Below are 24,695 nucleotides of genomic sequence, written 5' to 3'. Positions count from 1 at the left end.
GGCCTCTGTGGTGGCCGTGGGAAAGAAAGGGAAAAAAAAGAGCTGTGAGGACTCTTTGGGAGGTTCAATAAGTGGGATTTGTTCTCTGATTTAATGTGGAGGGTGAAGGAAAAGGAGTCCAATGAAACAGCAATGTTTCTGCCAGGCGGTACCACCAGCTAAAACCTGGAGCGCAGGGAGGAAGCGGGTGTGTTGGGAGAGGAAGGGGTGGAGGAGAGGGAAGGAGAAGTGGGGTGGGAGCTTTGTCAGATGGTGAATTCTGGTTTGGGAATGTCAGGAATCTGATTTCTTGCCAGACTTCTGAAGACAACTGGTTAGAAGTTGGACATATAGGTATGAAATTCAGCTGTCATATGTGGACTGATGATAGAGACTTTAGGTGCGAATTATAATCATTAAAGGGTATTTTATACTCCAGGGAGAAGTGTGGAGTGAGAAGAGAAAGGAAAAAAGGTTGACTAGAGAATCCTGAGATATGACACTTTCATTTTTATAATTTTTATAGAGTCTCTGCCTTTGTATTATTTATTTAGAATATTTGACAAATAATATAAGGGAAAGCTAATCCATCTGTAAACTAGATGAGTTCAGATAAACAAAATTAACTTGAGATACCAGACAAGCACATATCAGTGTTCAGTAAATATTTTTTGAATGCATGAGGATGAATATTCATTTTGCTCAGTTTTACAGGAAGCACCCTGAGAGGAGGGCAACACCTCTGCTTTAATTTGCGGGAGCATGAATAGCACAAATGAGTGATAGCCACGGTGCTGCATAAGAAGGTTAGAAGAGAGAGGCAGCATGTACTCTAACCATAGCAACGAGATGGGGGCAGCACCATCCAGAAAGCTATAAATCTCTCCTGAAGAATGTTTGCTGCCATGAACCCTTGCAACTAAGCAGCAGCGACATTCCTTTATTCTGAATAGTAGAAGAATGAGTTTGGTGATATGAAGGAAGGGGTGTTATGGCAGTAAAATATGCATTGATTTCTTTATAAGATAAAGAATTAGGCACAGCCACTCTAGACCTTTTGACAAAGACCAAATCCTACTCTTCCTTAGCTTTCTGTACATTCACTCAAATAATCTGCAATGCCTCTGGTGTTCCACAGAGACAGCCATGTTTTGTAACTTAACCTAAGCTGTGATCTGGAATTCACACCAAACCCTACAGTATGAAATAGAACATTTCCATTCACAGGGACTTGATGGTCATGAAAATGTGCAGTGAACAGCTAGTTCAGCTCCAGAGGCTGTGAAGACCAAAGAGTTGGAGAGATCCATCTGACAGCCTTGCCAGGCAAGATCGGAGCTTTCCAGCCTCTCTAAAACCCAGTCTGGCATCCCACACTCCCACAGCATTTCTGATTTAAAATGGCTTCGTTGCTAGAGGCTGGTAATGCCAAACATCATTTCTGTCCCAGAGCTCAGCTGCGGGATAGAAATGACCCTTTATAAAGAGAGCTGTCTCCTCGGGTACTTCAGACGAGGGAGTGACATAGCGAGGTTCCAATTGCTTTGTGAAACTTGCAAGCACTCCCCCAGGCAGTGTGTGACATGTAAGGTCCATCTTATTTTAACCTTTGGTTGTCTGTGGACCTCTGATTGTCCATGGGATAGTCAGAAGCACAAAGGTAAATGGCATGCAGCTGGAATTTCGGGGGTTGATTACTGAGCATGCTCTAGGCACTGTAGACCATAGAGTTCCGTAGACTCCACTCTGGTTGGACAAAGCCTAGTGGTCATCTAGCACACCCCTTAGGCTGGCAGTTCTTAACCAGGTAACTACTTGTTTTGGTAAAGGCACCGCATTATCAATAAAGTATGAAAGTTTATTAGAGATTTCCATTTTTTCTTTGTTGATTATGACAGATTCAAAATTACCCTACAATAATGTCCCCCACGTGCATGTTCTGACAGGTTTTTTGAGTGCATTCAGAAGAGGTCTTGCCTTATAGTTACTCTAATGGATATTGAACATAGTTTACAACTAATTATCTTTATGTGGTTGTTACAGGAGAAGGGTCCAGATTCAGACCCCAACAGAGAGTTCTTGGATTTTTCCCAGGAAATAATTCAGGGCAAGTCCAGAGAATAAAGTGAAAGCAAGTTTATTAAGAAAGTAAAGGAGTAAAAGAATGGCTACTCCATAGACAGAGCAGCCAAGAGGGCTGCTGGTTGCCCATTTTTATGGTTATTTCTTGATGATATGCTAAACAAGGGGTGGATTATTTGCACCTCCCCTTTTCAGACCATATAGGGTAACTTCCTGATGTTGCCATGGCATTTGTAAACTGTCATGGCGCTGGTGGGAGTGTAGCAGTGAGGATGACCAGAGGTCACTCTCATTGCCCTCTCGTCACCATCTTGGTTTGGGTGATTTGGGCTGGCTCCTTTACTGCAACCTGTTTTATCAGCAGAGTCTTTATGACATGTATTTTGTGCTGGTCTCCTATCTCATCCTGTGACTTACAATGCTTTAATCATCTGGGAATGCAGCCCAGTGGGTTTCAGCCTCATTTTACCCAGCTCCTATTCAAGATGGAGTTGCTCTGGTTCACATGCCTTTGACATGGTCTGTTAGCAATGTGTGGAGCATTTAAACTTCATCCATTTTGTGTTGCATCGGAATGTTTGAGAGACTAAACTTAAACCCACTTCAACATCTCAGTGTGTGCTTGGATGCTTCCAGCAGTGGGGAAGTCAGTCTCTTCCCAGACGGCTCATTCTGTCATTAGATATCTCTCATGGTCCAGCTGTTTTCAGGTCCTATTGGAACTGGTTTTGTCCATTTGGGATATGTAGAGTAATTCCAAGTCTACTCCTAGGTGATAGTCTTCAGTATCTTACGAGGCGAATTTCTTGTCTCACTTTGAGTATTTTGCCAGGCATAAATCTGCCTGTTCCATGGAATGTTCTTCACGTGCTGACCTAGTTTTACATTCCCACCTACCCTGTCTGCAGGTCAGTTTGGCAACATCTCTCTTGGTGAGTATTGTCCAGAAGTGAACATTCTACTTTCCACAATTCTGTAATTTCTCATCTTACTCAAGTAAGGGAGGACAAATACCCTCTTTCCTAAGAAACAGTTTGAATCCTGACTATAAAAAATGCAATAATTCTGTGATTTCACTTCTGAATAAGAGAAGCATTAATGGGAAGCTGAAACCTCCCACCTGCAACCTTTCATACTCACCTCTCAGGGATGCATTCCCAGCCCATCTTCTTCCCTTTCACCCTTGCTTACCCGTTCTCCTCCAGGCCAGAACTACTGGCCCAGGGGCTTCGGCCAGATGATGTCTAAGTTATGTTCAATCAAAAGCTCAGAGTAAAACTAGCTGGGTGTGGTGGTATACACCTGTAGTCCCAACTACTCAGGAAGCTGAGGTGAGAGGATGGCTTAAGCCCAGGAAGTGGAGGTTGCAGCATGCTGTTATTGCATCACCGCACTCAGCCTGGCAACAGAGCAACAAGACCCTGTCTCAAAGAAAAAAAAAAAGGAGAAATAATCAACTTCACCTGACATTTGTAGACTACTTCACTCAACAACAGCAGAACATACATTATTTTTAAGCACACATGGAATATCATTCAAAATAGGTAGTATTCTAGGCCGTGGGTTAGTAAATTGCAGCCCAAGGGCCAGTTGCCTAGTTTCTTTAAACCATTTTTAAGTGTTCAATTGAGTGGCATTAATTATATTCATAATGTTGTGCAACCTGTTACCACTATCTATACCCAACCTTTTCATCACTTCCATTGTAAATCCATTAAACGACATATATTCCCAATGCAAATCCATTAAACAATAACATCCCATTCCAGACTCTCTCCAGCCCCTCTACTTTGTGTCTCTGAGTGTCTATTCTAGATATTTCATATAAGTGAAATTATATAATATTCATCCTTTTATTGCCGGCTGATTTCACTTAGCATAATGTTTTCCGTGTTCAATCCATATTGTAACATATGTTAAAGCTTCATTACATCTTAGGGCTGAAAAATATTCCATTGTAAGTATATATTGACAGACATTTCAGTTGTTTTCACCTTTTGGGTATTGCGAAAAATAGTCCTCTAGCCTTGGCCTCCCAAAGTGCTGGGATCACAGGCATGTGCCTCCATGCCCAGCCTTCACAGTGTATTTTCTCCAGAAGTTTATTACACACAGTCTTTGGTCCAAAGAGAGCAACAGAATTCCTTGGGATTGTTTGTGTCACAATAATGGATCACTTCTTAGAGTTGCTCAAATGATAGAATTAGATTAGTGTGCACATATCCTAAATCAATCCTCATTCTCAGGGGATAATATTTCTCTAGCAAGTAAGACTTTGCCCAGGAAAAAAGCCCAGGCTATCACAGGAGCCAGTGGTCTCCTAAGACATGCTTTTGAGCACATGGCCTTCATGGCCTTCTGTGCCTGAAACTCAACTAAATCTGTGGAATCCCAGTGTGCCAATAGTATTCGTTCATTAAATATCCATTAAATATAAGTGACCACCAACTGTGTGCCTGGAAGTATCTGGCAATGGAGATTCAGCAGTAAACAAAATAAACAAGACTTTTAAAATAAAAAAAAATAATAAAATAAATAAATTAAAAAAAAAAAAAAAAAAGCTCAGAGTATCTTTAAAGCCAGAGGTTAGAGCTTACGTTTAAACTCCAGAAAGTATGAACCTCTTGATTACAAGGTTCACTTGTGGTAACATACAGTTTTTCTCAAATGGGGGAGGTGCTACCTCCCTCAGGGGACTTTTTGAAAGGATGTGCGAACATCTTAGTTGTCACAATGCTGGGAAGCAAGTGTCACTGGTATTAGAGCCATGAGTGTAGTGAAATGTTTGTAATGCTTGAGACAGTCCCACACAAGGCAGAATTGTCCCACTCCAGATTTCAGCAGTGCCCTAGGCATTTCCCCTGTTAATAATTAATTGCTATTATAATTAAGTGCTAATAATTATTATCAGGAAAGCACTCATGGGAGGAGCATAGGACTGAGAGAGAAGACCAGGCTCTTACTGGTGTCATTTTCCCCACTTGTAAAATGGGTGGAAACACAAAGCTGGTGTGAGGACTAAGCGTCAAGCATTTTATCAGATTGATTTTTTTTCTTTTTTCTTTTGAGACAAATTCTATTAGGTTGCTGCCAAAGTAATTGCAGTTTTGGCAATTAAGAATATTTGCAAAACCTGCAATTACTTTTGCACCAAGCTAACAGCTCTGTCTCCCAGGCAGGAGTGCAGTGGCATGATTATAGCTCATTGTAACCTCACACTACTGGGCTCAAGCGATCCTCCCACCTCCACCTCCTGAATAACTGGGACTACACGTGCCTGCCACCACACTTGACTAATTTAAAAAGTATATTTTATAGAGACAGGGTCTTGCTGTGTTGCCCAGGCTAGTCTCAAACTCTTGGGCTTAAGAGATCCTCCTGCCTTGGCCTCCCAAAGCACTGGGATTATGGGCGTGAGCCACTGCCCCTGACCAGTTACCAGATTGTTTTTATGACACTTTACTACACAGCTTATGCATTTTGGGTGGGCCTGACCCCACACCGGCTTTGGAGCTGGGTGAGGTAGGGTGACATGGCCTAGGGTTACAGTCCTCTAATTCTATTCCCATGGCTCATTGGTTGGCTCATGATCATCATCCAGGCCAAGGGTAATTAGGCCTTGGTCTTTTGTTAAAAGCTATAGAAGAGAAGCCCTATTTTCAGGTCAATTTCGGCCTTGGAAACTGTGAGCCTGAAGCTGTGAGTGGCTGCCATGTGGGGCCTGAGAGTGATGTCGGCCAAGCCAAGGCAAAGTCAAGAGATTAGAGAAGTGGCTGGTGGACATTATTCAAGCTGCTGGACAAAGCTAAACCTGGGCTTTAAAGATACTCCTGGTTATTTTTGTCAGACACATTCGAACCAGACACCCCTTTCTGGTAACATTTAAATTAGGTGAGAAGAACATTTCCTTTGTTAGTTAAGCCAGAGTGAGTCTTTTACAACCAAAACAACCTTGACTTACCTGGTTTTCGTCTCTCTGCCTTGAATTAAGGTTGCCTGTATCTCTTCCACTTGACTCCAAGCTCCTTGAAGACAGTCACTTTTGAATTCTCCCAGCCTTCCTAACACTAGATGTTAAGTGTAGTATAAATAAGCACCCTCAAATATTTGATACATGAGTAAGATGAATTAAAATGATATATATGAATTTTGTTGACTGTCAATTACCTTACAAATATAGCTGCCAAAGTTCTCATGAATATTTTCTCCCGAAATCTTTGTCTTGTGTGACGTTCTGAGCAGTAAGATTAGTATGTAAGCAAAGGCATCACTCAGCCAGTTTGGTTTGCACATTTGTCCCCATTCCAGCTTTGTACTGAAGCAATCTGTCCCTGCTATTGTGAGCCTAATAGTCTCCCTCATTAGACTGACTTTCTGCAATGAAAAGACCTTTTCTGTTCTGTCCCTGTGTCCTCATGCAGGTAGTAGGTGCTTAGTTGTTTGCCTCCCCACTTCTCAGCTCTCTCAAAAGCAGCCCTTTGTTGCTCTGGGTTTCTGAGGCTAGATGAATTGCCAAGAAAGGGTATCCCTGTGGTCTAACGGGCCTCCTCGGGGACTTAAAGCATGTCTTTAATTTTCTTTCATTCAGAAGACAATGGGAGTATCTACTGTATCGCTGGCATTGTCTCTGGGGATTTATGCTCTTGTGAGCTTAAAAATATATAGGCAATTATGCATCTGGTAAGCATCTGGATGGGGGAAATGTGGGGTGTTCCTAGGAAGTAAACAGGAAGTTCCCAGACTGCGGAGAATCAGGGAAATCTTTCTGGGAGAAGTGGCATCAAAGCTGAGGCCACGCACAAGTAGTGAGTAGGAATTAGCCATGCAGTGAGCAGGGCAGAGGTCCCGGTGAAAGGGAATGGCAAGGGTCAGTGAGTCAGTGGTGCCAGCAAGCAGGTGTGTTTGGGGAACTGGGCATGGCATGGACTGGCAGCAGCATGCTTGTAGGTATGGGGCCACTTCAAGAGCTTTGCTTCTGTTCCCTCTTGATCAGGGTCTCCTTTCCGTAGTCACATGAGGCTGTGCCCTTCTTTGCTTTATTTGGTAATTTTCTTGGCTATCCTATTAACTTCAAAGATATCAAGATGTGAGGCCATGACGTGCCCAGCTCAGCTTGGCCAAGGGCCTGATTGGTGTCCTTCCTTTCATCCTCTTTGAAATTCAGTGACTGACTTCTCTGGAGGCATTCCAAGCCTTGGGCTGAGCATAGACTAGCCTACCTACCTCAGGATCGGGTCCCTGGCGATTGCAGCCACCTCAGAGATGATTCAGGGTGTTTTAGTGAAAAAGATAGCAAGGACTTAGGGGAAGTAAGGTCTGGCAATGGGAGGGCTAGTGATAAAAAGTAGCATTGGGCCAGGATTAAGGGGAGGCTAGACCTGCCTCTGGCTGATTTACTCGGTGACAGATTCTCCTCTCCACACTGGAAAACTCTGGAAACCTTATGAGAGCATGAGTTAGTTGGGAAGGGGCCTGGCAGCCCAGGGACTTATATAATTTATGTTCCTCCAGTGACAGGCATTGAAACAGAGCCTTGCCGCAACATGCAGTGACTACTCTTGGCTCTTCGATGACAATTCTTTCCCTCTCCTCCACTTGGGGGTGCCATTCCTGAGACCTGTTTGGGCTGAAACTGAGGGCCTATGGTCATGCCTTTACATCTTTCTACCAGGATCTTCCTCATGGCAGAGGACTCTGGAGAGAACACTGAGGGTCTGGGAGCAAAGCCAGAAGAAGTAGCTTTCCATCAGTGTGAGTTTCTCAAAATTTTACATTTTTTTCTTTAAATTTTATGCAAGTTTGTATTCCCCCGCAATGCATTCATGTGTACTTCAATTAAAAAAAAAAAACCAGTGTTTTAAATTATTTACCATTGAATAAATTCAACACTTAAGAGGATGTGCTGTGTTTAACCATGAGACCTCTTGTGATCCAGGCATGTTGTCTTGTATATAATCCCCACTTCGAGAAATAGAGGCTTTTAGATTATATAGATCTGGGTTACTAGACATGTAACCTTGAAAGGATCACATTGCTTTTCCAAACCTCAGTTTTTTTTATCTCAAATATGAGACCAGTGAAACCTACATGTCGGTGTTAGTGTGAGGATTAAGTAAAATAAGACGTATGAAGTGGCTGACCCTTAGTAGGTTTCCAAGAGATGTGAACACTTCTGCTCTTAGTAAAAAGAGCTCTGTCTGCTTTGCATTTCCAGAATATCGTGATTCTGCCTCAGCTGACTGAGAAGGTGATCCCATGGGACATTTGCTACCAGAGGGGCTTTGAGGAAAAACACTATATGTCACTACCAGATGACAGAGCTGATGACATTAGCAGTAGAAAATGAACTTTGTGGAGTGGAGAGATATCACATGGTTCTAGGGCTTATGATACTCTGTTTTTCCATTTCTAGGTCTTTCAAAAATGTGAGAATTAGCAACTGGGTGATGTTCATAGTGTCCCATCTACTGCCTGAGGTCCCTGTCATGCAGCGGCTGCAGGTGAGTCACTGGCTGAGAGAGAAAGTGAGAGCAGCTTTCTGTGCTGGGTTGCCTGACAGCCACTCCCTGCTCAGGGCTCGCCTTGCAGTCCTGTGGCTGAACAAGATGCAAGCATGGTCACTACTAGACTGGTGAGCATATCTCAGGCCTATGATAGCAGTCTCAGGAAATTTACTTCTAAATTCCAAAAATGATCAGTGGGGGGCCCAGATCAGTATTAAAGAGGAAATGTTACCTATGATTCTAAGCATTAGTATAGAGATTGAGACCATCCAGGTCAACATGGTGAAACCCCGTCTCTACTAAAAATACAAAAAATTAGCTGGGCATGGTGGCGCGTGCCTGTAATCCCAGCTACTCGGGAGGCTGAGGCAGGAGAATTGCCTGAGCCCAGGAGGCGGAGGTTGCGGTGAGCCGAGATTGCGCCATTGCACTCCAGCCTGGGTAACAAGAGCGAAACTCCGTCTCAAAAAAAAAAAAAAAACCTCTAAACTTTAATTCTGAATATTCAACCACTTCCTCGGGAAAAAAGCCTTTATAATCAAATGACAGCTATTTCTCTGGCTCACCACGCTCAGAGTCCAGTGGGAGCTAGAGGGTAGGCAAACACAAAAGGAGGAAGGTGACAAAAACCCAATGTGGGGACGTGTACAGGGTCACAGGCGAGGGAGCGGTGTTGTCTGGAGGCGTCAGAGAAGCTCGACAGCAGAGGTGATGTCTGAGCTTGAGATTCAGATTCAGGAGACAGGGGTGGGCTTTGGCATGAATGATTTAAAAACAAACCGCCTCCAGTGATTCTGATGCACAGTCAGCTTGAATATTCTGGGAGGTTTTTGTGCTTCTGTTTAGCAGTATTTCCCCTCTGGGCTGTGAGCCCTGCTCAGTGGCAGGGTTTCCCCTGTGTCAGCCCAGCATCTTTTCTGCAGTCATCTGGGACCTGACCCCAAGTCCAGGTCTCCTCCTTCTCCCAGGGCACCTGTCCCTCTGGGATGAGGAAACTGACACTGTAGAATCTGTCGGATTCAATGTCATGTGTTCTAAAAGTTAAAGACTCAATGAATACAGATATCTATAGTTTCACTGCCTCGGTGCCCTGCTCTCATCCTTCTTCTGAAGGAATGCTATGACTCCTTTTCTTTCTAAATGTGTATCTGAATCTCTATTCAGATATATGTTTTGTCTTTATTTGCTGTTATTTCCCTGGCTTTCATAATATACCCTTGAGTCACGTTTCAAATGCGGTGTCTAAGTTTGTTTATTTGTGAATATAAAGGCCTCAACCCTGTGGATCTGAAAACAATTTCTGGGAAGGAGACAGTGAGTGGATTTGAGAGAGAACCCAGAAAACTGGTGTGTTCACACCTGAACTGAGGTGAGGCAGCCACCCGACTTCAGGCTGATCCGTCTCTCACGTCTTTAGGCGCACGGTTGAAGTGTGTGAAAAGCCATGTGTCAGCAATTTCTGAATCCGTAGTCTCATTTCTATCATGACTGCTCTGCTTCTAAGTAGGAACCGCACAGCATTTGATGGATGAACCAATGGGGGAATAAATGAAATGCAGTGTAACCCTGAATGGCTGTACTTTAGTCTGTGCCAGGGAAGGTATTAAGCCCACCTCTGGATAAAAGAGACAGCTGTGGGAGGCTGATGTCAACATCAGACAGCAGCAGGAGCTTTTCTCCCTTGCCCCTGGAGGACAGGTGCTCTAGGTGGAGAAGAGAGAAAGAGGGGACATTCCAGGGGAGCACATGTAGTTTGCCTCCTCTGAGAGGCAGGGTGGGCTCTATGCCAGCTGACCTCAGTGAAACAAGTGGACAGAGTACCTGGAGGAGGAGGAGCCATGTGTTGTTCTTGAAAAGGACCCACCCTGGAATGGTTGGCCGAGCTCCTCGCAGGCTGGAGAGCTGGGTGCCAGTGTCCCTCCAGGCAGAAGCCCAGGAAGGTGCCCTTCCTCTTCACGCGCCCTGAGCATTGCTGACCCAGCCCAGTCTGACACCAGTGTCTATGGTGTGTGCACGTCCACCCATACTGTGTAGACCCAACTTCTTGTTTGCATGTGGTTGTTTTAAATCCTGCGCCGTGGTTTGGGAAAAGAGGCACTGGGTTTCATTGCAGTAGGCTGGCTGGTCACCTGGTACATGGCTGCAGGGGAGAGCATGAGCAATTAATTGGATAAGTAAGAATGGTGATTATACCTACACCTCAAGTGGGCTGAATGGTTCGAATCTGATACTTTTGCTTGTGTATCAGAACATTCTCTCCCTTTTGGTATGTTTACTTGGGAAGATGAATGATATAGAGGCAGTTACTTGGTAAGCTCAAGACTAGAACAAGGGGACTCATCTATATGAGCCCTTAATGGCTGCTGTCACCAAGTTCTCGTTTCGGGGTTTGCCTGCCTTACTGGTCGTATATTCAGGTGCACAAATTGGGGTACCCTCTCCCCTGGACATGGTGGGAGCTGCCGCCCACTCTTCTCTTGCTGAACTTCCATCTCTTAATGCTGCTGGCACTCTCCATTTCTAGCAATACCTGCATTTTTGGACTTAATTTAAGGATTTAATTCAATTACTTAGGCATCTGAGTTTCCTGGTTGCAATCCTGACGTTATGACCAGGTCCCTTTGATTGGAGTTTGGCTGATCCTAGACAGTGTTTTGTGCCGTTTTCACTGATGATCTTACCCCTTTCCACATCTGAGTTTTGAGGAAACTTACAGATAACACGCCGCACCACCCATGCCCTGACTATCAGGCACCTCTTCTGTGCCACTGGAGCCTTCTTAGCCCCATCTGTCTAGGACCTTTGCCCATCTGTTCTGCGCGAGCTGCTAATTGGTGACCAATTTTGTGTAAGCCACAACTGGTCTCAGGTGGTCACAACCCGGCAGTGCCCATGCCTAGGAAGGTGGTGTTTCCTTGTTCATCCCAAGGCATGTGACACCAGGGACCTGCTTGGAGACCATACAAACATGCCAGGAAATATACAGTGTTAATGTCCTGTGAAGAAACCTTGACTACAGGGAGATAAGAGCAGATAGATACATTCTGTTCACTTCTACCCTCTCTACAAACTGACCTGAGATGCGTGTGAACTCACAGCCTTTCGGAATCAGTCTGCAAGATGGAACAATCAGTGGCAAGTGATCCTGAGCGGGCACAGCTTAGTAATGCACTGTGAGGTTTGCTCTCGCTCCTGCTTCCCTGCGATAAGCTCTGTAGTTTAGTGCTAGCACGTTAGCTTTTTCCTCAGGCTCTGTTTTCTGAGGAACCCATGCTAAGACACCCAGTCTTAAGCACGCTTACCACATCTAAGTATATGCATTTGTTATCTATTGCTGTGTCACAAATTATCCCAAAATTTAGTGACTTAAAGCAATAAACATTTGTTATTTCAGTTTCTATGGGTCAAGATGTAAGGAGCAGCTTAGCTGGGAGGTTCTGGCTCAGGGAGTCTCCTGCGGTTGCAGTCAGCTACCAGCAGGGCTGCCATCATCTGGAGGCTTGGCTGGGGCTGGACAATCTGCTTTGGAGATGCTCACTCACATATTGTTGGCAGGAGGCCTCAGTTCCTTCCCATGTGGGCTCTCCATAGGCTGTTTGAGTGTTCCCACAATCTGGCAGTTGTGAGTCACTTTACCCAGAGCGAGCAATTCAGGAGAGAGCAAGAGAGGTTGCAGCACCACTTCTTACCTTGCGTGCTATCACAGAACCTTTTTCTCAATTCATTAGAAGCAAGTAGCTGTTCCCACCCATGCTCAAAGGGAGGGGAATTAGACTCCGCCTCTTGAAGGGAGGAGTTTCAAAAATTTGTCAACATATTTTAAAACTAGCACAATGTGTAAAAGGAATTCCTGCCTGGCTCAATAAAGCACAATTTCCTGATGTACCAAATGTAAAGCCAAGTGCTTTCATAGAAGCAGTAATCTGGGTGCGAGTGCAGAAGCAGTTGACAAGAAAGTGATGGTTTTAGAAGGCTTTAATTATTACAGGAGTAGAGAGAAGAGTATTTGTGCCTTTGAGGTCAGGGCAGATTTGATAGAGGGCTGGCATTTCAACCAGCTGCTCACTGATTCTGCTGCAGAACCCAGGCTGAGAACTGTACGAATACAATAAGACTTCAGTAATAGGATCCATTCATTTTCATTTCTGGAATTCATGAGAGGCTTCATGGATGAGATGATATTTGAGCTGAGCTTTAAAAATGAGCAGAATTTTGATAGAGTACATCTCTGACTGAGGGAAGAAGTATAAGCAGAGATACTCAGTGGTAAGATATTGTTATAATAATCATTATTTTCTACGCATAGGAAGAGTATGCAGCTAACATATTTGAGCTGCATTTTCCTGTGCTACACAACGTGGAAAACTATGGCATTTGTTGTTCTGGTCTGCACCCCCACCTGTCCCATTCTTCAAGTAGTCCCAGCCCACTTCCTTTGGAGTGAGACACCTCTTCCATGCAACATTGCAAGATCAAGTACCCGGCCCCTCCTGGACATCGATCAGGTGGGCACGTGGCTCAAGACAAGCCAATCAGGCACTCCCCTGGGATTTTGTTTATGGATGCTGAAAGCAAGAAGCTCTCTCTTTCTTCTGGACCTAAGCTGGGATTATGCACATCTATAGCTGCCTGCCTGTGGCTGCACCTTCTGCACAAATAAAGCCAATTTGCATTGGAAGAAAATGAGTTCCATGCATTAACAGCACTAGATGAGCAAGAGAGAGGCGATGGTTCCATTTGAGCTCCCAGCACCAGCTTTATCTTTGGACATCCTAGTTGTATAAGCCAGTAAATTTCCTTTCTTACCTAAGCCACATAAAAAGTTCTGAATGGTACCTATTACTCTTAATGGTGAGAGACTGGTCCATGTTAACGCCTACTGTCGACCAAGCACATATAACTATACAATTATAAAGTAACTGTTTTTGTCTTTCACTGTCCCTTTAATCCAGACCCTGGGACTAACTTTCCCCTGCCACTAGCTGAAAAATCAGGCAGTTGCATGATTCTTTCTGGTTACTTTTGTGTAATAAAAATAATCTCAGTCTGGTGATTAAAATGTCGAATTCCAGGAATTTGATTTAAAGTCAGGGTTTCTTCCCTCCCACAGGTTGAGCATGCTGCAGGCAGGAAGGGCTGTGGTCATTTTCTTCTTTCTTTTCCCATTGATTTTTTTTTCTCTTCTCCCATCCTGATAGCTGTGCTTTGTGGTTAGAATCCAGAGAGAGAGAGAGAGGCAGGAGCTCCATCTGAGAGCCACTGCTGTGCCACTCTGCTCTGGGGCCCTCTTGGCTTGGCAGGAATTTCAGATTGCCTTGGGGGCTGCTGCTTTCTCCGTGGAGGCGCCCCTGCTCTGTGGCTGGTGGTCACTCACCTGCATCCCCTTGATAGAGCTTCTCTATTCCAGATGGCTCTTCCTCCTCATGCCCTGACAATCCAGCCATCTGTTCAGCTTCTCTCTGTTTTCCCTTTAGCTGGTCTTCTTGGGAACAACTTAAGACAAGCCAACGCCAGCTAGCTCCCATGGGAGGCCCACATCTGATCTGTGAAAATCACTTATATCGTTTTTGCCCCACAAGCTGGGGAGCCTTTTGTATTTCTTTCACTCTGCTTTTGAAGCAGCTAGCCACCTGCCTTCACACTGGACCTCTGTGTCGGTCAGACAGCCAGGACATATTCTTTTTCTCCTTAAAACCAACCTTTAAAAAAATTGAGATGAGGGGAAAGGAACTACCTCTGACCTCACTAAAGCAGGTGTGGTAGGAAGAAGCTACCCCCACATGTCCACAGTTCTCTCTAAAAATCTCCTATTTCCTTGAAGGCCACATGACCAGGAGTTAGGTGGGACCCCCTACCCCTCTCATACTACAGCTCTCTCCAAAGAGATCCTCTTGAGAAATGCCTCAATTGCCACCCTCCTTCATTGTGGAAGAAGGGTCTAAGAACTGGGGAGCTGGTTCTCAGCACCTATTTTGAAAATCCCGCATCTTCTTTGGCACCTCCTTTGGAATGCAGTTCCCACTGTCTTTGGACCTCTGCTGAAACTTCCATGTAACATCCTGTTCCACAAACCTGCCATGTTTGGTCAGGACAACGAACCAATTAGATGAATATATAAACTGCCATATAAATGCAAAATAAACTCTCATAATGGGAGATGACATTTTAAAAGTAAAGCCAAGCTCAATGTATGAGTTGTGGTTGTCACATTGAGAGGTAAATAAGATAGGCGCTGGTGTGGGACAGAGGTTTCAGGTAGGCATGAGTAAGACTGGCTGGAGACAGGAAAGGTTTGTGGCGGGGCATTTTGCTTGTGCAGGTGAGTGAAGGGAAGGCCTCTACGTGAGCACTGATAGTCCTATGTGGCAAGGAACTGCTTTATCCCAAAGTGACCACACTTAGGGTGACATGTTTGGATAGCCCTTAAGCTCAGACTCTACCTTTCAGGTCCCTGGCATTGGTAAATAAAATGGCAATTGTAAATGAAACCTATGGTTTTTGAACCGTTGTGAGTTATCCTGGAATTTCATGCAGGAACTTGAGGAACTTCCACAGAAAGCTGGGGGAGCCAGGTGGGCAGGGGTCCTGGCTGTCTGTCCGGCTTCTGCCAGAGCAATGCCCTGTTACTTGCTTTATGAAATGGAGATTTTGTGTCTGATTTCATCAGGAAGGAAGGGGAATTCTGCTGCTATAAAACATCTTAAAGCCGCTGAGCCAGATCAGTAAAATGCATGGCTGGAGTGAGTACTCACTATTCTAAATATACAACTCATCTGCCGCTACTGTGACTTCCAGACACCATTTATTCAATGCCTCTTAGATGGTAGGAAGCTTTCCTGACATTAATTCTAATATTCACAACAACCCAGCACGAGAGGTACTAGTATTCTTATTTCACTGTGATTCGGAGAGATTAGATGACTTGCCCAAGGTCACATACCCAATATTTAAACTATGTGGGTGGATGCATTGACTCCTAAGACTTACAAAGTATTGGCTGGACCTCTAGCTAGGCAGACAACATGGTGTGTGTCTGTGGAAGTAGAGATGGGCTGGTGTCACCATGAGAGCTGTGGGAGTACAGATGGGTTGGCGTCATCATGAGGGGAAACCACCAGTGCAGGGCCATGTGGTGCTCTTGGAGGAGTGAAGCTGTAGAGGAAGATGCAGGGGCAGCTACACAGCTGCTTCTCTGTCTGTTGCATTGGGCTACTTCAGGCTCCAAGTAGTTCTTATCAGTGGAAACGCGGTTAGCAATGGAATAAGTGTGCTTAGTCTATGAAGGTTAATCCCTGTTTAAGTGGGGGTTGCCATGCCCCTCATCATATGCCACCCTCCAAATCTCTGAGAAGAATTCCTTATTTCAGAAAATAAACATCTGGTTACTACTAATGTCTCCACACTGGCTTTCAGGAAAAAAACTCATTTTCATTGCAAGACAGTCTCCCTGAAAACAATTGTTTAAGGATAAAACTGTGACACAGTGTCCCCCAGATAAAAGATGTCCTCACTCCTTGGGGTGTCTCTTCAAGCAAAATTCCTGGCATAGCCGAGGTCGAAGGAGTCAGTGCTGCCCTGAGCCTGGCAGGTGGATGGAGGACCAGGTGTTTCCAGCAGCCTGCTGCCAAGTGTGCAGAAATGGGATCCTCATTGAGTCTCTCCTGTTCTAGTGATTGGAGGGTCTCATTAGCCTGTGCACACTAATGGGTTTCTTTAGGGACAATGAGGTCCTTGAGGATGTGGAGGCTGGAGAGAAACTGGTAAAGCTGATGGAGTTTTTACAGGTTCCATGGAGTGCAGTTTGAACTTATCCCTCCCTCCCGGTGTAATCCCAGCTGCCTTAACAGCTTCTTTGTGTTTAGCATTTTTTTTTCTGGAAGCCTTGACAACAGAGCATTTTGACTTCATTATTAAGAATGTGGACCCTGACATAAGTGTGCTAAAGAGAGAAAAGTGATACAGATGGGGAGCTGGGAAAGAATAACTCAACGCCTACCACAAGGAAGCCAACAAAATGTGCTAACTTAAACAGAAAAAGTACGGTCAGCAGTTTCCATCACTGAAATATATCAAGCTGTCAGGGAGGCATGCAGGCCTCCCACTGGTAAGGCCTCTGGATCCCTCTCAGTATCTGGCTCCCAGTGTACCCCCTTTTCCTTCCTACCAGCCCCAGGAAGTTTTTAAAGAACCACCCCTTCTAAAGTGCTACTCCTCTTTCCGGATTCTGCTCCTTTTATTACTGAGGGAGGAATTCATCACCTCTGCTTCCTTCACAAAGAGCCCCCAGGAGCACCCTGGCCTGAACACCATTTAAACTGGATGATAGGATATTGCTGTAAAAGTTTCCTCTGGCTTAGTTATAATGCCCAAACTGTCTGTTTATTTTAAATAGCCCCTTCATCCTCAGTTATAAGATAAAACTCCATGGTGTCTCTGAAACAAGGGATTTACAGCTCCTCTGGCCACAAAGGTCCAGGTTAGCCCCATGACATGGTGGCACCTCACAGGTCTAGCCAGCAAGGAAGGCATATGTGTGAATGGGGGTTTGTAGGGTTGGGGTGGGGACTCAGGGCTGTTTAGCCATCTAGCTTCGAGAATCTAAAGAGCAAGTAATACTTGAATCACTGTGGGTAGCATCCTGGTTCTGGGTCATCCACCCACTCAGTCCAAGACCAGAGCCAGAGTTGGAAGCAGGCGTGGAAAGCAGGACCATCAACTTGGGAGAAGCCAGGCCAGGTCTGGAAGTAAAGGACTTAGAAACAGGGTTTTATTCTTCATCAGATACTCACTGAACATCTATCACATGTCTGGCTTTGTGAGGGGACTTTCCATACCTGCTCTCATTTAACCCCAACCTGGAGAAGCTACTTATAGATAAGGAGGCTGAGCTTCTCCGACGCTCAAGTGCTTGCTCAGGATTATAGAGCAAAGTAAGGGACTGGGATTTGAACTCAAGATCTCTGACTCAAATTCAGGGCTCTGTCTAGCAGGCTGTACTGCCTTTGCCCAGCCACAGCGGGTCCTACATAGTCACCGTAAGTCCTCAGTTACCTACGCCATGATGTCTTGCTTCTTTCTTCTTTTTCTGTCATTTCTAGCAGCTTTCCACCTAGGAGGGTTATTCCTTCAGTAAGAAACTGGCCATATTGAGGACTGCCTAAGCAGAATTCTCAAAGTCATCTTGCACTGTGAGGCACAGTGTAGGGGGCACTCTTGAACATGCATCCTAGGCATTGCTACCATCTGATGATTTGGTCAGTATGAGTTTTCAGTCCCTGTGCTCTGTTTTTCTATGACTCAAGTAATTCTCTATTTCAAACTCCATTTCACTTCTGGAAGAAAATTTAATCTCAGTTCTTTTGAGGTAAAGTTATTTATTTCAGGCTTTTACTTGAGTTAATTCAAGATTTTAATCCCTGACCTCACTCCCAACCTGAGTTGGCAGTGGGGTTGGGAGATCCAGGGGTCTTAGGTAGCATCATAACTTCAGTGGCAAGAGGATCAGGCCCCTGGCTGTTGGTATCTTTCCATTCTGTTACTCACTGAAATGGGTGAAACTCCTTGTGCTCAGGGCTTGGCATCCTGCCACACTGGCATCTACTAGAGCACCAAGTTGCTAGCTGGCCTGCAGCCGTGTGATCCTATCCATTTCAGCTGTGTGGTCCCCACATCAGGGCTTTACTAACTTTTCAGGTTGGTTTTCTCTTTTCCCCCACACTCCTCTGGGGCACAGAGAGGGTCTACTACTGTTCTCCATACCTTTCTGTTCAGTGGGAAACACAAAGGGGTATTTTAGGTCTTCTCTGCTTTAACACCATCCCAACCATCTATGCCCAACTGCTGCCTCCTGGTGGGGCGGGACATTCTGGGAGAATCATGCTGCTCAAGTCCAGTTGGGATGCAGGGCATTTGGGACAAAAGGCAGAGATCATTTCTCTGAAGTCCACACTCTTGTTTAAAGGTTCCATTTCTTCATTTAAAGCAAGTCTTAGAGAGTTGTGGGAAAATGCCAGAGCCCAAGGAGCTCCTCAGATACCACCACCAGCCCCTTCTCTTTTGCTTCCCTTCTCTTCAACCTCAGTTCAGAGAAACTTAAAAAAAATCCTTTCTCAGTCATCAGGGAGAGAACTGGTTCTGCTGGCTCTTCCCAAGGAATCAAGGCCAGCGTCAGCCTTCCCTCTTGACAGCAGTGGGCCAGTGAGTGAGAGGGAAAAGGGCAACAGATGAGAATGAGGTGGGTTTGCAGGATTGCTGAAGGATGGTGATATAGGCATACAATATGAAATAAGCACATCATGAAGAGTGGGTAATTGTAACTCATTGTACCCCATTCTCCATGATGTGCTTATTTCATATTGTATGCCTATATCAAAACATTTCATGTGCCCCATAAATATATATGTATACCTACAGTCTTTGGTAAGATTTTTAGGTAGTATATCTACTATGTAGATATACATTTATATAGTATAGTAGATAGTAAATGTATATCTACTATGTAGATATACATTTATATTTATATGTAAGTATATATATATTTATATGTAGGTATATATACTTACATAGTAGATATATATATATATATATATATATATATATATATATATATATAACCAGAGTATACCTACTCCAGTTCCATCCATGTTGTTGCAAATGACAGGCTCTCATTCTTTTTTACGGCTCTAGTACGCCATTGTGGATCTGTACCACATTTTCTTTACCCATTCATTGTTGATGGACATTTAGATTGCTTCCAAATCTTAGCTATTGTAAAAGCTGCAACAAACATAGAAGTGCAGATATCTCTTCGATATGCTGGTTTCTTTTTCCTTTCTTTTGGGAAAATACCCAGCAGTGAGATTGCTGGAACGTACAGGAGCTCTATTTTTAGTTTTTTGAGGAACTTCCAAACTGTTCTTCATAGTAGTTGTACATTCCCACCAACAACATGTAAGGGTTCTCTTTTTCTCCACATTCTCACCAGCATTTGTTATTGCCTGACTTTTGGATATAAGCTATTTTAACTGGGGTGAGATGGTATCTTATTGTTGTTTTTATTTGCATTTCTCTGATGATGAATGATGTTGAACACCTTTTCATATGCCTGTTTGCCATTTGTATGTCTTCTTTTGAGAGATATCTATTCAAATATTTTGCCCATTTTTTGATTGGATTAGATGTTTTCCTAAAGAGTTGTTTGAACTCCTTATATATTCTGGTTATGAATCCTTTATCAGATGGGTAGTTTGCAAATATTTTCTCCCATTCTGTGTGTTGACTCTTCACTTTGTTGATTGTTTCCTTTGCTCTACTGAAGCTTTTAAACTTGGTATAATCCCACTTTCCCCTTTTACCTTTGGTTGCCTGTGCTTGTGGAATATTGCTCAAGAAATTTTTGCCCAGACCAATATCCTGGAGATTTTCCACAATGTTTTTTTATAGCAGTTTCATACTTTCAGGTCTTAGAGTAAGTCTTTAATCCATTTTGATTTGATTTTTGCATATGGTGAGAAATAGGGGTCTCACCTATTTCTTTTTTCTTTCTTTCTTTTGTGATGGGGTCTCACTCTGTCACCTAGGCTGGAGTGCCATGGCCTGATCTTGGCTCACTGCAATGTCCGCCTCCCCTGCCTCAGCCTCCTAAGTAGCTGGGACTATAGGCGTGCACCAACACACCCGGCTAATTTTTGTATTTTCAGTAGAGACGGGGTTTCATCATGTTGGTCAGGCTGGTCTTGTACTACTGGCCTTGTGATCCGCCCACCTCAACCTCCCAAAGTGCTGGGATTATAGACGTGAGCCACTGCACCCAGCCCTCTCATCTATTTCTGCAGTAGTTTTATTCTTCTGCATATGGATATCCAGTTTTCCCTGAACCATTTATTGAAGAGACTGTCTTTTCTTCAGTGTATATACTTGGCACCTTTGTCGAAAATGTGTTCACTGTAGGTGTATGGATTTGTTTCTGGATTCTCTCTTCTGTTCCATTGGTATATGTGTCTATTTTTATGCCAGTACCATCCTGTTTTGGTTACTGTAGCCCCATAGTAACCAAAAGTAGTGTTACAGTACTATAGCTGTGTAGTAGTTTGAAGCCAGGTAATGTGATTCTTCCAGTTTTGTTCTCTTTGCTTAGGATGACTTTGGCTATTCTCTCTCTCTCTCTCTCTCTCTGTGTGTGTGTGTGTTCCCAAATAAATTTTAGGATTCTTGTTCTATTTCTGTGAAGAATGTCATTGATATTTTGATAGGGATTGCATTGAATCTGTAGATTGCTTTGGTAGTACAGATATTTTAACAACATTGATTCATCCATTTCATAAACATTGAATATTTTTCCATTTTTTTGTCCTCTATAGTTTCTTTCACAGTGTTTAATAGTTTTTATTACAGAGATCTTTCACTTCTTTAGTTGATTCCTAGGTATTTAATTTTATATGTGGCTATTGTAAGTAGGATAATTTTTTAATTTCTTTTTCAGATTGTTCACTGTTGGCATATAGAAATACTACTGATTTTTGTAGGTTGATTTTGCATCCCGCAACTGAATTTGTTCATCAGTTCTAATAGATTTCTTGTATAGTCTTTAGATTTTTCCAAATACAGGATTATATCATCTGCAAACAAGGATGATTTGAATTCTTTTCTAATTTGGATCCCCTTTATAGCTTTCTCTTGTCTGATTGCTCTAGCTAGGACTTCCAGTACTGTGCTGGATAACAGTGATATCAGTGGGCATACTGGTCATGTTCCAGATCTTAGAGGAGAGGCTTTCAGTTTTTCCCCATTCAGTATGATATTAGCTGTGGGTCTGTTGTATATGGCTTTTATTATGTTATGTTCCTTCTATACTCAGTTTTTTGAGGGTTTTTACCATGAAGGAATGTTGAATTTTATCAAATGCTTTTTCAGCATCAATTGAAATAATCATATGGTTTTTATCTTTCATTCTATTGATGTATCACATTGATTGATTTGATATGTTGAACTGTCTTTGCATAGCATTTGGTACGTTGAGCCATTCTTGCATCCCAGGGATAAATCCCACTTGATTGTGATGCATGATCTCTCCAATGTATTGTTGAATTTGGTTTCCTAGTATTTTGTTGAAAAAATTTGCATTAATATTCTTAGAGATTCTGGCCTGTAGTTTCCTTCTACTGATGTGTCTTTATCTGGTTTTGGTATCTGGGTAATATTGGCCTTGTAGAATGAGTTTGGAAGTGTTCCCTGCTTCTCTATTTTTTTGTGATAGCTTAAGTAGAGTTGACATTAGTTCTTTTTTAAATGCTTGGTAGAATTCATCAGTGAAGCCATTGGTTCTGGGCTTTTCTTTACTGGGAGAGTTTTTGTTATGGCTTTGATCTTGTTACTTGTTACTGGTTTGTCCAGTTTTGGATTTCTTCCTGGTTCAATCTTGGTAGACTGTATGTGTGCAGAAATTTGTCCATTTGTTCTAGATTTTCTAATTTATTGAAATATAGTTGCTCATAGTAGCCTCTAATAACCCTTTGAATTTCTTTTGTATTAGTTGTAATGTCTCCTTTTCCATTTCTGATTTTTGTGTCTTCTCTCTTTTTTCTTAGTTAGTCTGGCTCAAGGTTTGTCAATTTTGTTTAACTTTTCAGCATCCAACTTTTTGTTTCATTGATCTTTTGTATTTTTTCACTTCAATTTCATTAATTTCTGCTCTGATCTTTATTATTTCTTCTACTAATTTTGGGTTTGATTTGTTCTTGCTTTCCTCATTCCTTAAGATGCATCATTAGGTTGTTTATGATTTTTTTTCTCTTTTTTTGATGTAGGCACTTACAGCCATAAACTTCCCTCTTAGTCCTGGTTTTGCTTTACCTTATAGGTTTTGGTATGTTGTGTTTCTATTGTCATTTGTTTCAAGAAAATGTTTCATTTCCTTCTTAATTTCTTCATTGATCATGATGTATGATCTCTCCAATGTATTGAACTCCTGGTCATTCAGGAGCATATTGTTTAATTTCTATGTGTTTGCATAGTTTTCAAAATTTCTTTTGTTATTAATCTCTAGTTTTTTTTTTTTTTGAGACGGAGTTTTGCTCTTGTTACCCAGGCTGGAGTGCAATGGCGCGATCTCGGCTCACCGCGACCTCCGCCTCCTGGGTTCAGGCAATTCTCCTGCCTCAGCCTCCTGAGTAGCTGGCACATGCCACCGTTCCAAGCTATTTTTTTGTATTTTTAATAGAGACAAGGTTTCACCATGTTGACCAGAATGGTCTCGATCTCTTGACCTCGTGATCCACCTGTCTTGGCCTCCCAAAATGTTGGGATTACAGGCTTGAGCCACTGCGCCTGGCCTAATCTCTAGTTTTATTCCATTGTGGTCAGAGAAAATGCTTGATACTATTTCAATGTTTTTGAATGTTTTAAGACTTGTTTTGTGACCTAACATAGGGCCTATCCTTGAGAATGATGCATGTATTAAGAAGAATGTGTATTCTGAGACCATTGGATGAAATGTTTTATCAATATCTATTAGATCCATTTGGCCTGTAGTGGAGATTAAGTCTAATGTTTCTTTGTTGATTTTCCATCTGGAAGATCTGTCCAATGCTGAAAGCAGGGTGTCAAAGTTTCCAGCTGTTACTGTATTGGGGACTATGTCTCTTTTTAGCTCTAATAACATTTGCTTTGTGTATCTGGGTGATCCAGTGTTGCGTGCTTATATATTTAAAATTGTTATACCCTCTTGCTGAATTGACCCCTTTATCATTAGTGACCTTCTTTGTCGCTTCTTATAGTTTTTATTTTGAAGTCTATTTTATCTGACATAAGTATAGCTGCTCCTGTTCTTTTCTGGTTTCCATTGTCATGGAATGTCTTTTCCATTTCTTTATTTTTGGTCTGTGTGTGTCTTTATAGGGGAAGTGTGTTTCTTGTAGGCAGCAGATCATTGGGTCTTGCTTTTCATCCATTCAACTGGTCTATGTCTTTTAATTAGAGAGTTTAGTCCATTTACATTCAATGATGTTATTGATAAGTAAGAACTTACTCCTTCCATTTTGTTGTTTGTTTTCTGATTATTTTATAGTATTCTCTTCCTTTTTTTTTCCTATCTGTTTTCCTTTAGTAAAGGTGATGATCTCTGGTGATATGATTTAGTTTCTTGCTTTTTATTTTTTGTGTCTCCATTGCATGTTTTTTGGTTTGAAGTTACCATGAAGCTTACAAATACTATCTTATAATCCATTATTTTAACCTCATGACAACTTAATGCTGTTTGCATAAACAAGCAAAGAATAAAAAATAAAAACTATATGCCATAACTTTGTTTCCCTGCTTTTTAACTTTTTGTTGTTTCTCTTTATATCTTATACTGTGATATGGAGTTAAAACCAGATACTGTGAGGGCTCACCTGATTTTTGGTTCTTATGAAGATTTTTTTTTCTGTATACGTAGTTATTAACTTGGTGTCCTTGCAGGGGAGATGATAGGTGGAGCTTTCTATTCCAACATCTTGCTGCTCTTCCACCTCCTCCTCCACCTCCTCTTCTTCCTTCTTTCCTCTTCTTCTTCCTTCTTCCCTCTTCCTTCTCCTCCTCCTTCTCTTCCTTCTCCTCCTTCCCCCTTCCCCTCCCCCTCCTCCTCCCCCTCGCCTTTTTCCTCCTCTTTCTCCTCCTCCCCCTTGCCTTTTTCCTCCTCTTTCTCCTCCTCCTCCTCCTTCTTATTCCCCTTAGCCAACTAGGAAACTGAAGCAATAATGGGATTAAATGGTTTATCTGTGGTGGCACAGGTAATAACCTTTAGAGCTTGGAGTTAAATCCAGGCATTTTCCCTCCAGTATCTGTGCTTTAAGTACTCCATGGCTTTACTGTTTACATCCATAAATAATAGATTATTCTTCCTTTAGGCTTGGGCTGGGGCTACTTTCACATTTACACTGCCATGGGGATTGGAACAGGAAGAGAATGGCATAGTTTCTACTGAAACCTTAATCCCATCCTTCCTCCCTTCTTCCAGAACAGGTTGGCACCACGTCCTTGAGTTGGAGCTTCTTCTCCACTCACATTGGGCGTAGAATCACGTGTCCAATCAGGTGAAAAAATGAAGGATGCCCTGGAATTAATTTGTGAAGGTGTGTGTATGTATGTGTGTGT

General features: G+C 42.9%; 1 long non-coding RNA gene across 2 annotated transcripts in view; it reads left to right on the top strand.

The window, feature by feature from the left end:
• Positions 1 to 258: 258 nt before the first annotated feature.
• Positions 259 to 24,695, top strand: part of LOC118155336 (uncharacterized) — a 100,655-nt gene continuing 76,218 nt past the window's right edge. For both annotated transcript variants that reach the window (XR_004745701.3, XR_004745700.3), the window contains exons 1-2: positions 259 to 7,812; positions 8,474 to 8,561. This is a non-coding gene — a long non-coding RNA (uncharacterized LOC118155336). The remainder of the gene's footprint in view (positions 7,813 to 8,473; positions 8,562 to 24,695) is intronic.

The sequence above is a fragment of the Callithrix jacchus genome, chromosome 1 (assembly GCF_049354715.1).
Source record: "Callithrix jacchus isolate 240 chromosome 1, calJac240_pri, whole genome shotgun sequence".
Taxonomy (NCBI): Eukaryota; Metazoa; Chordata; class Mammalia; order Primates; family Cebidae; genus Callithrix; species Callithrix jacchus.
This window is presented reverse-complemented; position numbering and strand designations above follow the sequence as displayed.